Source organism: Salvelinus namaycush, chromosome 39, assembly GCF_016432855.1.
Source record: "Salvelinus namaycush isolate Seneca chromosome 39, SaNama_1.0, whole genome shotgun sequence".
NCBI classification, from domain to species: domain Eukaryota; kingdom Metazoa; phylum Chordata; class Actinopteri; order Salmoniformes; family Salmonidae; genus Salvelinus; species Salvelinus namaycush.
In genome coordinates, this window is record NC_052345.1 from 18,380,966 (window position 1) to 18,396,916 (window position 15,951).

General features: G+C 44.9%; 1 pseudogene; it reads left to right on the forward strand.

Moving 5' to 3' along the window:
* Positions 1-3,815: 3,815 nt before the first annotated feature.
* LOC120032821 lies at positions 3,816-15,950 on the forward strand (annotated as a pseudogene).
* The last annotated feature ends 1 nt before the right edge of the window (position 15,951 follows it).

Consider the following 15,951-nt stretch of genomic DNA (forward strand, 5'->3'; position numbering starts at 1 on the left):
CTCGACTCAGTGGACAAACATAAAACATGGAACTGTTTTTTCCTTCGTTTGATAGAAAATGTGGAACTGGATTTCAGTCTGTCCGCCTCTTCTTGTTGTAAAGGCTAATGCATATAGTGCGGATTTCATTTTAAAGCTCAAATGATACATTTATATTGGTAAATGTATGTATTGAATTTTAATACATGATGTATTGAATATGGACTGAATTGTGGTTTTGTACTGCCTGGCATGCCTTATGTATTGAATATGGACTGAACTGTGGTTTTGTACTGCCTGGCTTGCCGTATGCAAAAAGGGGCGGGACAAGAAAAAGGTCACGAAAGTGGTGCATGTTGGGAGAACACGTGGGTAGCGGTACAATTTCTTCGGAAAAGTTGTTTTTGTAAGCCTCTATTCACCAAAATACGTTTGCACGCGTTATCTCTGCCAATTATTTCTGTTTACACTTTGAATTGTGTTCTTTATGCTAACTGCAGCTCTTGGAATGGCCCTCCTCAAGTGTTGTTTACATGTTTGACTCATGTATCTAACGTGTTAGCTTGCTTGCTAACCCATGCAATAAAACACTCACTTGTTAGAGTAGTATGCGCCCAGGGCAATATTGCACCTTGGTGCAGTGTACCTACTACGACTAATAGAGAGTAGGAATTAGCTTATGTCCCGAGTGGCGCAGCGGTCTAAGGCACTGCATCTCAGTGCAAGTGGCGTCACTACAGTCCCTGTAGTGCCCATAGAGAATGATAGAGGCCTCTAGTGGCCAAAAGGTCATTTTTAGCATGGGAAGCGCCTTTGAGGGCTTCCATCATTTTAATGTAGTCAACTGGGTGGGACTTCCAACTTCATTGGCTGATCCCTCCTGATGATCCGGTTCGAGGCATGTCCAACTGGGTCATCAGAAGGGATCAGCCAATTGTGAAGAAGAAAATGTACTATTTTAAAGTTGAGATGGCCTCAATGGGGTGGCAGGTAGCTTAGTGGTTAGAGTATTGGGCCAGTAACCGTAAAGGTTGCTGGACCAAATCCCCGAGCTGACAAGGTAAAAATCTTTCGTGCTCCTGAACAAGGCAGTTAACCCACTGTTCCCAGGAAGGCCATCATTGTAAATAAAAATGTGTTCTTAACTGACTAGCCTAGTTAAATAAAACATGTTACAATGGTGCTGTCACAGATGCTATAATGTAGGGCGTTCACTTGCTGCTGTACAATGTAGAGAAAAACGAGGCAATTCAAGAGGGTGCTATGAAATTATTGTCAAAATGTGGTTTTCTTTGCACTGTGTCATTATAAATTACATAGAATTAATCATTATGGCAACTGCTCGGCCTCCGACTGCAAGGCACTACAGAGGGTAGTGCGTATGGCCCAGTACATCACTGGGGCCAAGCTTCCTGCCATCCAGGACCTCTGTACCAGGTGGTGTTAGAGGAAGGCCTTAAAAATTGCCAGACTCCAGCCATCCTAGTCATAGACAGTTCTCTCTGCTACCGTACGGGAAGCGGTACTGGAGCGCCAAGTCTAGGTCCAAAAGGCTTCTTAACAGCTTCTGCCCCCCAAGCCATAAGACTCCTGAAGAGCTAATCAAATGGCTACCCGGACTATTTGCATTGTCTCCCCACCCCCATTTATTATCCATGCATAGTCACTTTCTCTCAATTACCTCGACTAACCTATGACCCCCGCACATTGACTCTGTACCGGTTGTCCCTGTATATAGACTTGCCACTGTTATTTTATTGTTGCTCTTTAATTCATTTTTCTTTGTATTACATTTTACTTCAGTTTATTATTGTAAATACTTTTACACGTATTTTTCTTAACCGCATTGTTGATTAAGGGCTTGTAAGCATTTCACTGTAAGGTCTACCTACACCTGTTGTATTCGGCGCACGTGACAAATAACATTTGATTTGATTAGATTGTTTGCTACAATATTATAACCTTAATATACTTGTGTTGATCAAATAAGAAAGTTCATTTGCTGTGATCATTGCCAGTTTAGACTGTGCCACGCTTGGTTGTATCTCTTCCATATTTGGTGTTGTGAGGAGGTACTATTTGCAGGTATTTCCACTGGTTGGACAAATCAAAATCAACTTGATACATTTTCTCCTCCAGATCCTTGGCTTTCATTGTCTATAACCAAGATCAATCTATGTTGAGAGGGGCTGTTTCTATGGCGATTTAAAGGTAAAGACTCAGAAATACACAATGAAAACAGGAACAGATTATTGTTGTGGAGGGTGGATTTTGAAATTCAGTCTTCTAGCTTTGTAAATAAATATATTTAGTCCCTACTTAGTTTTGTATTCAGCGGATTTCGTTTTTTAAAAGCCCATGTTTACACTCACCAACCTGCAGCCACTAGTTAGCTTGTCAGTTGACGTTCGAAGTTAGCTCCGTTCTGCCACGGCGCAGCGCCACTGAGTTCTATTGAGCAGTGACCACTTTTTGATCATGCCTGTGATAACATTCCATTCACTCTAAACATTCTAAATTCTCTGAGAAAATCATCGGTAACTTTTTAACCATATATGGTAGAAACATGGGGTTTGGACTTTTATATATACCTTGATTGAATAAATAATTTTATGGGTGAACACCCTATATAGCGGCACAGATACAAAGATGAGTCCTCTATCTATCTCTATGGGGGTGTCAAACTCATTCTATGGTAGGCCTATAATTGTTAAAGTTTTAAATATGTGTTTATTACTTTTATTATTATTTCATTCTCTTCTCTTTTTGACCTGCACTGTTGGAGCTCAGAGCTTAAGAATTTCACTGTACCCTTCAATTACATCTGCGACCCTGTGCACGTGACTAATAAACTCGTCTAATCTAGAGTCTGATGGTTTTTGCTAATGTTCTTTACTAATCAATTACCTTAATTCATCAATCAAGTACAGGGAGGTGCGAAAACCAGCAGACGCTCAGCCCTCTGTGGCTTGAGTTTAACGGTGACCTAGGAGCGATTCCATGGTAACGGAATTACGTTGAGACTTTGGTATACATTTTTCACTTCAAAATGTATACCAAACAAAAACCATTTGATGTTAAAAGTTTAAGAAATCATATAACATATAATTTCCACTGAACATTTTACAAGAACAACTGTGTAGATTCAAAGTTTGGTAACAGAATAAAACTGAAGAAGATTTTACTGTATTTCTGTTACCAAACTTTGCATCTGCAAAATGTTTTCAGTAAATGTTTTTATTTTTTAATTGTGTAAATTTTTCAAAGTAGTCATTGTGCATAGTTTATGCTTTGAAATCAATGCTTTTTGTTTAGCATACACTTTAAAGTGAAAAATAGGAGACTCCGCATAATTCCGTTACCATGGAATTGTCCCTAGCTAGTTACTTTCATATATTTCTTTGGTGGATATCAATAGACTGGAGCAAATCTACCATCTCTTACTGTAGTTAGAGTAGCTCGCTAGAGATTTTACATTTATGCGCTTCAAAAGTAAATAGCGGAAGGCTGCAGTACTAGCTTCTGATCTGCAGTATTTAATACTTCTATTCAGTTCAGTTTGGATATCAATAGATCTGCATAATCAGAATTGAGTACTGAGCACAAGAATTGCTCTAATAAGCTTACATGTGAGGTAGGCTGTTCTTGGTTGTTACGACAAGTATGATAGCATTAGTAAGTAAGAGGGTAGTGTGTATGTAGAAAGGATAATAACTCATATTGTTTTCTTTCTTAATCTCTGATCTTGTGCAACATTACCTTCCATGTTATCTAATAACTTCCATTGACAAACTGTCTGTCCTCTCTACAGATACTCCTCCGACGACTTAGTCATCATGGCTTCCGAAAAGGGCCAAAGCGGCGATGACCGCTTCCAAAAAGTGAAAAGGGACCCACGCTTCTGGGAAATGCCAGAGAAAGAGCACAAAATCAAGATTGACAAGCGCTTCCAGTCGATGTTCCACGGCGATCGCTTCAAGCTCAAGTACACGGTCGACAAACGCGGCCGACCCGTCAACCACACCTCCTCCGAGGACCTGAAACGTTTCTACAATCTCTCTGACTCTGAGGAGGAAAAGGAGGATGGAAAGGATAAAGAGAAGAAAAAGACAAAAGCAAAGTTGGACTCTGGGGAGGGAGAGGTTAAGGTAGTGGATGAGCCCAAAAAGCCTCTGAAGAAAGGAAAAGATTCACAGTCAATAAAGAGTGGACGTAAAGGAGACCAGCCTATCAGAGGAGTCAGACTGTGTGAGGAGGGTAAGTAGAAGAGGGGACCTTATTGTATGACCTTATGACCCATAACATCAATTACACCTCAGGGCCTGTGCTAAAGCAAATGTGTTAAAAACAAATGTTTGAAGTTGTATTGTCACGTGCACAAGTACAGTGAAATGCCTTTCTTGAAAGCTTTTTCCCAACAATGCAGTAATCAATATCAGTAGTTGTCACGATCTTTCAAGATCGAACCCAGAAGCAGACCAGGACAAGGAGCGTAGGAAGAAGGTAAGTATTTATTTACAGTGAAATGTGAAAAGGTAGATATATCCAGATGGCGTAGCGGGCAGCGGTGGTGAGTAGATGAGAGGAAATAGGTGAATCCAATGTAGTAGCAGAATCCTCTGTCAACCAGGCGGGAATGGAGTGAATGATCCAGGTGAGTAACTGAAGACAAAACAAACGGAGGTAAGTTCAAGGCAAGCAATACGTAAATGAAAACAACAAAACAAATTCTATCCAACTGGAGTCTGGTACTCAGGCACAACATACTGTTCATGGCTAACGATCCGGCAGGGAATGGAAGTCAGGTCAGAGCTTTTGAAGGGTAGAGATGATGATCAGGACAGGTGTGCAGATTACTGACGGGAAACAGGTGCGGGTGAAATCAATCTCCCAATGAGCTAATTCGCCCAGCAACCAGACAGGGTGCGTTCCAGGACACCTGAAACACACTCCAGGACAGACACATAGGCAAACCCAGACTCAGGAAGCGGGATTCGTGACAGTACCCCCCCTCCGACGAACGCCACCGGGCGGACTACCTGGAGCGCCAGGATGGAGGCGGTAGAAGTCACGAATCAGGTCGTCATCCAGAATCTGTCGCCGAGGAATCCAACTCCTCTCCTCTGGACCATATCCTTCCCAGTCCACTAGAAACTGGTACCCTCGACCCCGCCGTCTGGAGTCCATGATGCGGCGCACCGTGTAGACAGGACCACCTCCGATCATCCGAGGAGGAGGAGGACGAGGAGGAGGAGGCAACAGAGGACTGAGGTGAACCGGCTTGAGACAGGAGACATGAAAAGTGGGATGCACTCTAAGTGTTGCAGGCAACTTGAGTCGAACCACCACAGGATTTATGATTCTCTCCACTACAAACGGACCAATGAACTTAGGTGACAACTTCCTTGACTCCGTCCGTAGAGGAAGATCCCGTGTAGCCAACCAAACCTTATCTCCAACCGTATAAGCTGGGGCAGGAATACGGCGACGGTTCGCCTGTATCTGATACCGGTCAGAAACTCTAAGGAGAGCCTTCCTGGCCCGATGCCAGGTCCGGTGGCAACGACGAATATGGGTCTGGACAGAGGGAACCGAGAGATCCCTCTCCTGAGAAGGAAACAAAGGAGGTTGGTATCCGTAAAGGCATTGGAAGGGGGACATCCCAGTGGCAGATGAAGGAAGGGTATTATGGGCATACTCAACCCAGGGTAATTGAGATGACCAAGAGGTGGGATCAGAGGAGACAAGACAACGCAGCGTGGACTCCATCTTCTGGTTGGCTCTCTCCGCTTGACCATTAGATTGTGGGTGAAATCCAGAAGTGAGACTGACTGTAGCTCCAATGGCCAAACAGAAGGATTTCCAGACAGCAGAGGTAAACTGAGGACCACGGTCAGACACAATGTCACTGGGCAATCCGTGAACCCTGAAAACCTCCCTGACCAGGATCTCGGACGTCTCCGTAGCCGATGGAAGCTTGGAGAGAGGAACAAAATGAGCAAACTTGCTGAATCTGTCCACAATGGTCAGAATGACCGTGTTCCCAACAGAAGGGGGCAATCCCGTGACAAAATCCAGGGCCAGATGCGACCAAGGTCGCCGAGGAATAGGTAGGGGGTGAAGAAGCCCAGAGCTGGGCCGATTGGTACTCTTGTTCTGGGCACAAACAGGACATGCGGCAACAAACCTCCGGGTATCTTCTCCCATGGCAGGCCACCAAAAACGTCTGCGCAGTAGTGCCATAGTCCGAGCAACGCCAGGGTGACAAGCTATCTTGCTGGCGTGGGACCACTGAAGGACAGCAGAACGGACCGACTCGGGTACGAACAACCGACCGGGTGGACCGTTACCGGGGCCGGGCTGCGTCCGAAGGGCCGCCATCACATCCTCCTCTATCCTCCATGTAACGGCTCCCACGACAACATTCTGGGGAAGAATCGTCTCAGTCTTGACCCCACTCTCCTCCGTCTTAGAGAACATCCGGGACAGGGCGTCCGCCTTCCCGTTCTTAGACCCAGGTCGGAACGTCAGGGAAAAATTGAAACGTCCAAAAAACAAGGCCCACCTAGCCTGACGGGCGTTGAGACGTTTAGCCGATTGTACGTAAGCCAGATTCTTGTGGTCAGTCCAGACCACAAACGGTTGCTCCGCTCCCTCCAACCAGTGCCGCCACTCCTCCAAGGCAAGCTTCACAGCGAGAAGCTCCCGGTTACCCACATCGTAGTTTCTTTCAGCTGGAGAAAGACGACCAGAGTAGAAAGCGCAGGGATGGAGTTTACCGTCAGTGGAGCTACGCTGGGACAGGATGGCGCCCACACCCACATCAGAAGCATCCACTTCCACAACGAACTGACGGGAAGTGTCAGGTTGAGAGAGAATCGGGGCGTTGGTGAATCGGCTCTTCAAGTCCAGAAATGCTCGGTCTGCCTCAGGAGTCCAACAGAACTTTCTGGTGCAAGACGTCAGGGCAGTTAAAGGTGCAGCCACCCGGCTGTAGTCACGGATAAACCTCCGATAAAAATTCGCAAACCCCAGGAATCTCTGGAGCTGCAATCTTGTACCGGGCTGGACCCAATCCCGAACCTTCTCTTGGTCCATCTTGATCTCTCCCCTGGATATGATGTACCCGAGGAAGGACGTTGTATGGGCGTGAAAATCACACTTCTCCGCCTTCACGAACAGACTGTTCTCCAATAACCGCTGCAGGACCTGCTTGACATGCAGAACGTGGCTAGAAAGCTCCTTTGAGAAGATGAGGATATCATCCAGGTAAACGAACACAAAAATACCAATCATATCTCTCAAAACGTCATTCACCATACTTTGGAACACCGCCGGAGCGTTGGTCAGTCCAAACGGCATCACCTGGTACTCAAAATGTCCCATCGGAGTATTGAACCCAGTCAACCACTCGTCCCCCTCCTTGATCCGAACCAAATGATAAGCATTACGTAAATCAAGCTTCGTAAAAACCGTAGCACCCTGTAAGGAATCGAAAGCCGAGCTCATCAAGGGCAGGGGATACTTGTTCTTAACCGTAATCTCATTCAAACCCCGATAATCAATACACGGTCGAAGAGAACCATCCTTCTTGCTCACAAAAAAAAATCCTGCTCCCAAAGGTGATGACGATGGCCGAATGAGACCTGTAGCTAGAGACTCCTTGATGTAGGTCTCCAAGGCCTCACGTTCCGGTCGAGAGATACTGTATAACCGTCCCTTGGGAAAGGCAGATCCAGGAAACAGATTAATCGCACAATCATAAGGTCGGTGGGGAGGAAGAGACAGAGCCTTCTGTTTACTGAATACCTCACCCAACTCGTGATATGTTTCTGGAACCAGGGACAAATCAGGAGGAGCAGAGTCACTGACCTGACTGGAAACAGCAGGAGAACAGGCAGTCCTAAGGCAGTTAGCATGACACTCAATGTTCCAACTAGTTACCTTCCCTGTCACCCAATCAAACGAGGGATTGTGTTCCTTCAGCCAGGGGTAACCAAGAACCAGAGGAACATGGGGCGAGGACAAAATGAAGAAAGAGATAAACTCTGAATGATTTCCCGACACCAACATCTTAACCGGTTCAGTCCTCATAGTGATCCGTGCCAGACTACTGCCGTTCAGAGTGGTTGCTTCAATGGCTTCCGGCAATTGCTCCTTGGAAAGCCCCAGCTGTTCCACCAAGTCGGCATCCATAAAGTTGCCATTGGCACCTGAATCGATAAAAGCGTTCAGGTCAAAACTCTGATCCTTATTCATAAGGGTCGCAGGAAAACGGGGTCTGACAAGATCCTTGAGAGATTGAAACTGGCTCGCTAAAATTCCTCCCAAATTTAGCGAGCCGGGCAGTTTAACGGGCGCTGTGGACAAGCGGAGTTGTAATGTCCCGATCTATCACAGTAGAAAGAGCTATTGGTCTCACGTCTACGTTGGCGCTCCTCCTTAGTTAGCCCGTGTCGCCCCACTTGCATTGGTTCAGAATCTGGTGGCAAGACTCCTCCACTAATCCCGTGTGGAGAATAACGATCAATACGTCCTGGTTCACCTCCTGAACCGAATGGTAACCGAGTTACAGATTGATTGGATAGACCCCACTGCTTCTCCCTCCTCTCTCGGACTCTATTATCAACCCGAATAGATAAAGCGACCAAGCTGTCTAAGTCACTAGGCTCTGGATAAGAAATCAGCTCATCCTTAAGTTCATCTGACAACCCCTTGTAAAAAACCGCTTGTAGTGACTCCTCATTCCAACCACTCTCCACAGCCAATGTCCTGAACTCAATCATAAAATCTGCCACACTGCGATCTCCTTGGCGAAGAGAGAACAAACGTTTAGCTGCGTCCTTACCTCGGACTGGATGATCAAAAAGCTTCCTCATCTCTCCCGTGAACTCCTGATATGAAGCCGTGCAGGTTCCCTGTCGTTCCCAAACGGCTGAAGCCCATTCCAGAGCTCTTCCACGCAACAGTTCAATAACCAAGGCTATCCTAGCCTTGTCAGTGGCGTAAGAATGGGGCTGTAGATCAAACACTAACCCACACTGCATAAGAAACGAACGGCATTTTCCCAAATCCCCTTCATATTTATCAGGCGTCGGTACCTTGGGTTCACGAAATGGAACCGCTTCAGACACGGCAGGTGAGATGGGTGAAACCGGTGGTGAATGAATCACCTGCAAACTGAGCTGATCCTGGACTTGTGTCAAGCTAGCAGATAAATTCTGGATCGAACTCGCTATCTCCTGTAGCGCCGTATTGTGTTGTCCCAATTTCTTCTCCTGCAGGGTAATGGCATGGCAAACGGAGTCCAGGTCCGCTGGGTTCATTACTGGCCGGATCGTTCTGTCACGATCTTTCAAGATCGAACCCAGAAGCAGACCAGGACAAGGAGCGTAGGAAGAAGGTAAGTATTTATTTACAGTGAAATGTGAAAAGGTAGATATATCCAGATGGCGTAGCGGGCAGCGGTGGTGAGTAGATGAGAGGAAATAGGTGAATCCAATGTAGTAGCAGAATCCTCTGTCAACCAGGCGGGAATGGAGTGAATGATCCAGGTGAGTAACTGAAGACAAAACAAACGGAGGTAAGTTCAAGGCAAGCAATACGTAAATGAAAACAACAAAACAAATTCTATCCAACTGGAGTCTGGTACTCAGGCACAACATACTGTTCATGGCTAACGATCCGGCAGGGAATGGAAGTCAGGTCAGAGCTTTTGAAGGGTAGAGATGATGATCAGGACAGGTGTGCAGATTACTGACGGGAAACAGGTGCGGGTGAAATCAATCTCCCAATGAGCTAATTCGCCCGGCAACCAGACAGGGTGCGTTCCAGGACACCTGAAACACACTCCAGGACAGACACATAGGCAAACCCAGACTCAGGAAGCGGGATTCGTGACAGTAGTACTATAAAGTAAAGTAGAACAAAAGCACACAAGAAATAAGACGAAGAGTACAAGAAAGTAAGTAAGCTATATACAGGGTAAGTGCCAATACCATATTTACAATGTCATGGGGTAGATATAGACCCCTTTCTGTGTTTACAAACATTGCCGCAGGAGGACTATGCGCGCAAGTTGGTGGCAGAACAAGGGGGAGCTCTTATAGAACACCATCAAAAAAAAACTCTATTTACATGTTGCTTATGAGTGCATTTCACACTACTTTTGGATTGTAATTGGATTTTAAGGCTCGTATGAACGTCCCGCTTAATATAATGTTTGTGTCATCATCGCAAATCAACTGCATTATACTTTAAAAAAACACTTTAACTTCAACCAGTAAAATGGCTCTTTGGCTAGCTCTTCAAATTTTATTTGTCACATACACATGGTTAGCAGATGTTAATGCGAGTGTAACGAAATGCTTGTGCTTCTAGTTCCGACAATGCAGCTGTTGCTACAGCCTATATCAATGAGCGTTAGCATTCTAGCTAACAACTGCTGCATCCCAAATAGTTATTTTTGCAAAGATCACAACCAAATATAATCTTAGTGACTGTTCATGCAAGAATCAAAACATCATTGTACGAGTATGAGAACCCCAAAAAGTTATTTTGTGAAGAATACGTCAATCTAAGCTATGTTGAATGGGCGCAGATGGCGATGGCTTTCCGTGACATCAATGTGTCGTGTACTAGAAAAGGGTCTATGTATAGGTATAAGGGGACTAGGCATGAGGATATACGATAAACAGAGTAGCAGCAGCATATATGATGATTTTGTGTGTGTGTGTGTGTGTGTGTGAGCAAATAAAGTATGTGTGTGGTAGTGTGAGTATGTATAGTCCTGTGAGTGTGCGTAGTCAGTACAATTTTTAAAATTAACATTGGGCGATGAGTTGGATTGAAGACATGCATAAAGATATAGCTCTAGAGATGATGAGGATGGTTTTTCCTTTGACCTGCTTGCTCAGTCCTAGCAAAGCTGCTGCAGCAAAGGGGAGACTTTATACAGTGCATTCGGAAAGTATTCACACCCCTTCCCTTTTTCCACATTTTGTTACGTTACAGCCTTATTGTAAAATGTATTAAATAAAAAATCCTCAACAATCTACACAAAATTCCCCATAATGACAAAGTGAAAACAGGTTTTCAGAAATTGTTGCGAATGTATAAAAAAAAAACAGAAACACCTTATTTTTTATATACAGTATATGCTCATACAATCTATGCATTGTTTTGAAGTTTGTTGTTGCCATCAATACATGCTGTTTTTACAGATGACGAAGAGGAAGATGACAAGGTGCCTCACGTTGAGGGGGACAATGTGGACCAGGCGGCCATCATCTCAGACGGCAGTGAGGATGACGAAGATGAGGACAAAGATGAAGCAGATGTGGAGAGTGACATGGAGACTGGCTCCGAGGACGAGTCCGGTTCAGAGTTAGATGAGGACAGTGACGGCAGTGGGCCAGATCTGGCCAGGGGGAAAGGCAATGTGGAGACCAGCTCGGACGAGGACGACGATGATGACGTGGAGGCCATCTTGAAACGCGAGGAGGAGGAGATCCAGCACGACTGGGGCGAGCTGTGCAAGGACGCGCCGCGGAGCGAGGAGGTGAGGTCTAAGGCTGTGTCTCAATTGTCCAGAGGGACTTCTTCTACTCATTTCCTTTCATCATCTAAAATGATATAAGAAATTGCATGATCCAATGTTGTCGTTTTTTTTCCTACAACAGGCTTGCCGTGTGTAACATGGATTGGGACCGGATGAAAGCCAAGGACCTGCTGGCTCTGTTTAACTCCTTCAAGCCTAAAGGAGGGGTTGTGCTCTCTGTGAAGGTAAGGCTCCATTCATTTGTCTATTGGCTGTCACTAAATTATGATAGATGTGACACTGCTTCACCAGACCAAGTCACAAATGTTGTGTATGTTTACATTTACATTTTACATTTTAGTCATTTAGCAGACGCTCTTATCCAGAGCGACTTACAGTAGAGTGCATACATTTTATTACATTTACATACTGAGACATGGATATCCCTACCGGCCAAACCCTCCCTAACCCGGACGACGCTATGCCAATTGTGCACAGTGTTTAACACTGTGTGTTTGTTTAGATCTACCCCTCAGAGTTTGGGAAGGAGTGGGTTCAGCAGGAACAGACCCAGAGTCCCCTGGAGCTGATGGCCCTGCCGGAGGATCCGGACAAAGACACAGAGGAGGAGAAGTATGATCTAGCTACCCCATTAACACTTCCCTATCCTCCCTGTATTGTTCAACCAAAAATGAACCAGAGAATTGGTATTTGTGTGTGTGTGTGTGTGTGTGTGTGTGTGTGTGTGTGTGTGTGTGTGTGTGTGTGTGTGTGTGTGTGTGTGTGTGTGTGTGTGTGTGTGTGTGTGTGTGTGTGTGTGTGTGTGTGTGTGTGTGTGTGTGTGTGTGTGTGTATTGTAGGATTTACAGAGAGAAGATGCGGGACTACCAGTTCAAGAGGCTGAAGTACTACTATGCGGTGGTGGAGTGCGAATCGCTCGACACAGCCGCTAAAATCCACCAGGAGTGTGACAGTTTTGAGTACGAGAGCAGCTGCTCCATCCTGGACCTCCGGTGAGGAAATAGACAGACACTCATTTATACTGAAGTGTACACTGGTGTAATAGAATGTATAACTTGATAACGTAAAGCATGGTAATGGAGCTGTCCTCAAAAGAGAGGTGGATGTACACAACATCTTATCACTACATAGAATAAAATAATAGCATACATAGTGATGAATCTCATCCTTGCTTAATATATTACCAGTATATCATCGTACATCAAGGTATTGCACATGCTAACTACTTATTAGCATGATACCATTATCTGTGCTGCTGGTTCATTCTAAACATTAGGATGACGCTATACTCCCATGCTAACTGTTGTGGTGGTCCCTCCCTTCCGTGGGAACAGGTTTATCCCTGATGATGTGACGTTTGACGAGGAGCCAAAGGACTTGGCCACAGACGTGTACCTGTCTGCCTACACCCCCAAGCTCTTCACCTCCACAGCAGCAGCCACGTCAAAGGTTAGGCACACTCCGTCTAATAAACTCTTATGGTCATAGCATTAATTCCTCCATGTTCGGTCCCAGGTTTACCACCTGTCAGGTGCATGGATTATCTTGGCAAAATAGAAATGCTCACTAACAAGGATGTAAACAAATTTGTGCCAAAAATGTTAGTGAAATAAGCTTTTTGTGCGTATGGAACATTTCTGGGACCTTTTTTTTCAGCTCGTGAAACATGTGACCAACACTTTACATGTTGCGTTTTATATTTTTGTTCAGAATAAATAAGTATGAATTGTTCAGATTGAAATTAGTAGATTATTATTTTTTGGGCTGAATTTTGGGATCTCGTACATTTCCCCCTAGTCCTATCATCTTCTTTACTTGAGAAAGGACTGTAGTTAATTTCAGGTTGTTTACATTTCTGACTTATTGTGTGTTTTCCACCCCAGGTGGAGTTGACCTGGGACGAGACGGACCACGAGCGTGTCACTGCCATGAACAGGAAGTTCAACAAGGACGAGCAGCTGCAGATGGATTTTAACGCCTACCTGGCCTCCTCCAGCGAAGATGATGAGGATGGAGTGGAGATGGAGAAGGAAGAGGAGCTTCCAGAGGGTAAGAAGAAAACAACACTTGAAGTGATTTTGATTTGCTTTTATAGAATACCTTTCTACCTGTATACCTGAAGAACAAAACCTCACTTTAAGGTTATTGTTCTTTGTGCTGGTAGATTATTGCATATGTGTGTTGCATTGACTTTTATTTCCCCTTTGGTCACCTAGTTAAACAGCCAGAAGAGGCCAGCAAGGAGGTGGAGAAGAAGGCCAGGAAAGGGAAGCAGAGCAGCGGCAAGCAGATAGAGAGATGCTGAAGAGCATCCAGGAGAAAGACAAGAAGAAGGAGGAGGACAAGGACATGGAGATGGAGATCACATGGGTGCCAGGTAGGGCCAAAAAATGTTTTTCCCTGTGTCAGATTGACTTTTTTATTGTCAGTAGTGCAACTTTTCATTATGTCAGTGCGACTTTCCCCATATGTCAGAACAACTTTTTCCTTTTGTCGGATAGTCTGACTTTGACTCTTGTCAGTACAAATTGCATTTATTTGGCACAACCAACCACTAAGCAGCCTCATAATTACACCATCTTCCTCACCTCAGGACTGAAGGAGACAACTGAACAGTTGGTGAAGGAGAAGCTAGAAGGAAAGGACAAGCTGACACCCTGGGAAGAGTTCATTGAGAAGAAGACCAAAGGAAAGCAGGTGAGATCACTAGATTAAAGATTGTTGTTAAATGTCTCACACACACTGTACTGGAGAGCGACAGACTTTTCTTTCCTTCAGGAATCAGATGATTCGGACCTCAGTGACGATGCGCTTCCTCCAGACGTTGACTTTGATGACCCATTCTTTGCTGAAGAGCTTGGTTCTACAGGTGAGTTGTGTCATGAATCCTACTCAATCAGTTGCCACATTTACTCAAGTGCACCGGTAAAACGTATCACAATATGCTTTTATGACCATGCCTTGTTTTTTTTCCTAATCTCCCAGATCTGAAAAAGAAAGCAAAGAGCAAGAAAAACAAAAAGGTGGAGGAGAGGACACCTGAATAGAAGGAGGAGTTGGAGAAACAAAAGGTAGGTGTCTGACGTGTTGCTGAAAGCATTCTTATTCACTAATGCAATGGACGTAATACTGTTACTGGTATTCAGAAGTCTGCACATTCTATTTTGTGAACAGATGTCTTGACACGGTTTGTGAGTAAGCTAATCAAAAGTAACCCATTTTATTTCTCCATTAACCCACAGGCTGAGATGGCCCTGCTCATGGACGACGAGGACGACGACAAGCACAAACACTTCAACTACGACAAGATCGTAGACGAGCAGAACCTGAGCAAAAAGAAGAGGAAGAAGCTTCTGAAGAAGGACAACACGGGTCTGGAGGAGGACGACTTCCAGGTCGAAGCAACCTTTTGGTTTCTTTTCATGGCAAAGAAATAGCTTGTATTTTGACTTGTTTCCTACCATCGTTTCCCATTGACATCAATGAATGATTTCGTAAAAGTCTCAAATCAGAAGCTTCATGAATACACTCATTGATATGGGATTTAGGTTAAATTACCTGGAATAAGGTGGAATTGGTACATATACAACTTTGCCAAAGTTCATTAACTTTAAGGACCATTTTTCTGTGGCACAATTTGTTTCACGGTCAAGGCTTTTTTGTAGACTTCAATGAAATCTCAACACCCCCTCCATCCCTTCTCTCTGACAGGTGGACGTGAAGGACCCTCATTTCCAGGCAATGTTTACCTCCCACCTCTACAACCTGGACCCGTCCGACCCGGGCTACAAGAAGACCAAGGCCACCCAGAGCATCCAGGTCGAGAAGCAGCGCCTCAGGGAGGAGCGCCAGCGCGACCAGGAGCTCAGGAGCTCACAGGCGTCGCCCACACAGGTAGTGGGAGCAAAGAAACAGGAAACAGATGCCAGTGGCCAGGCGGTGGCTGAACCCACCAAGAAAATGGACCCCGGACTGTCCATGCTTATCAAGTCTATTAAGAACAAAACAGAGCAGTTTCAAGCACGAAAGAAACAGAAGACAATGTAGGCCTTTCTAACTGGACTATTGGGGACTACGTTTCTGGGTGAAAAGCTATGGACTCTTAACCAGTAGCTATGTGCAGCAGCCTTACGCTACACTATCTCTTTGTGATGAAGAGACTGTTGGTGTGTGTGTGTGAGATGCCTGAGACAAGCCTTACCCACTTTTATTTTGAACTATCACTCTACAAGAGGCCTAATCAGGAACACAAAGTTGAAGATAGTTTGAATGTATAAAATGCTAATTAACATTGAGACACTTGTATAAAACATGTTCTGGGGGACTGCCAACAGTAAATGGTGGTTTCATGGATCTCTGAATAGTATTTATTTGCTCTAAATTATACAAACATGCTCTATAGCCCCAGTCTG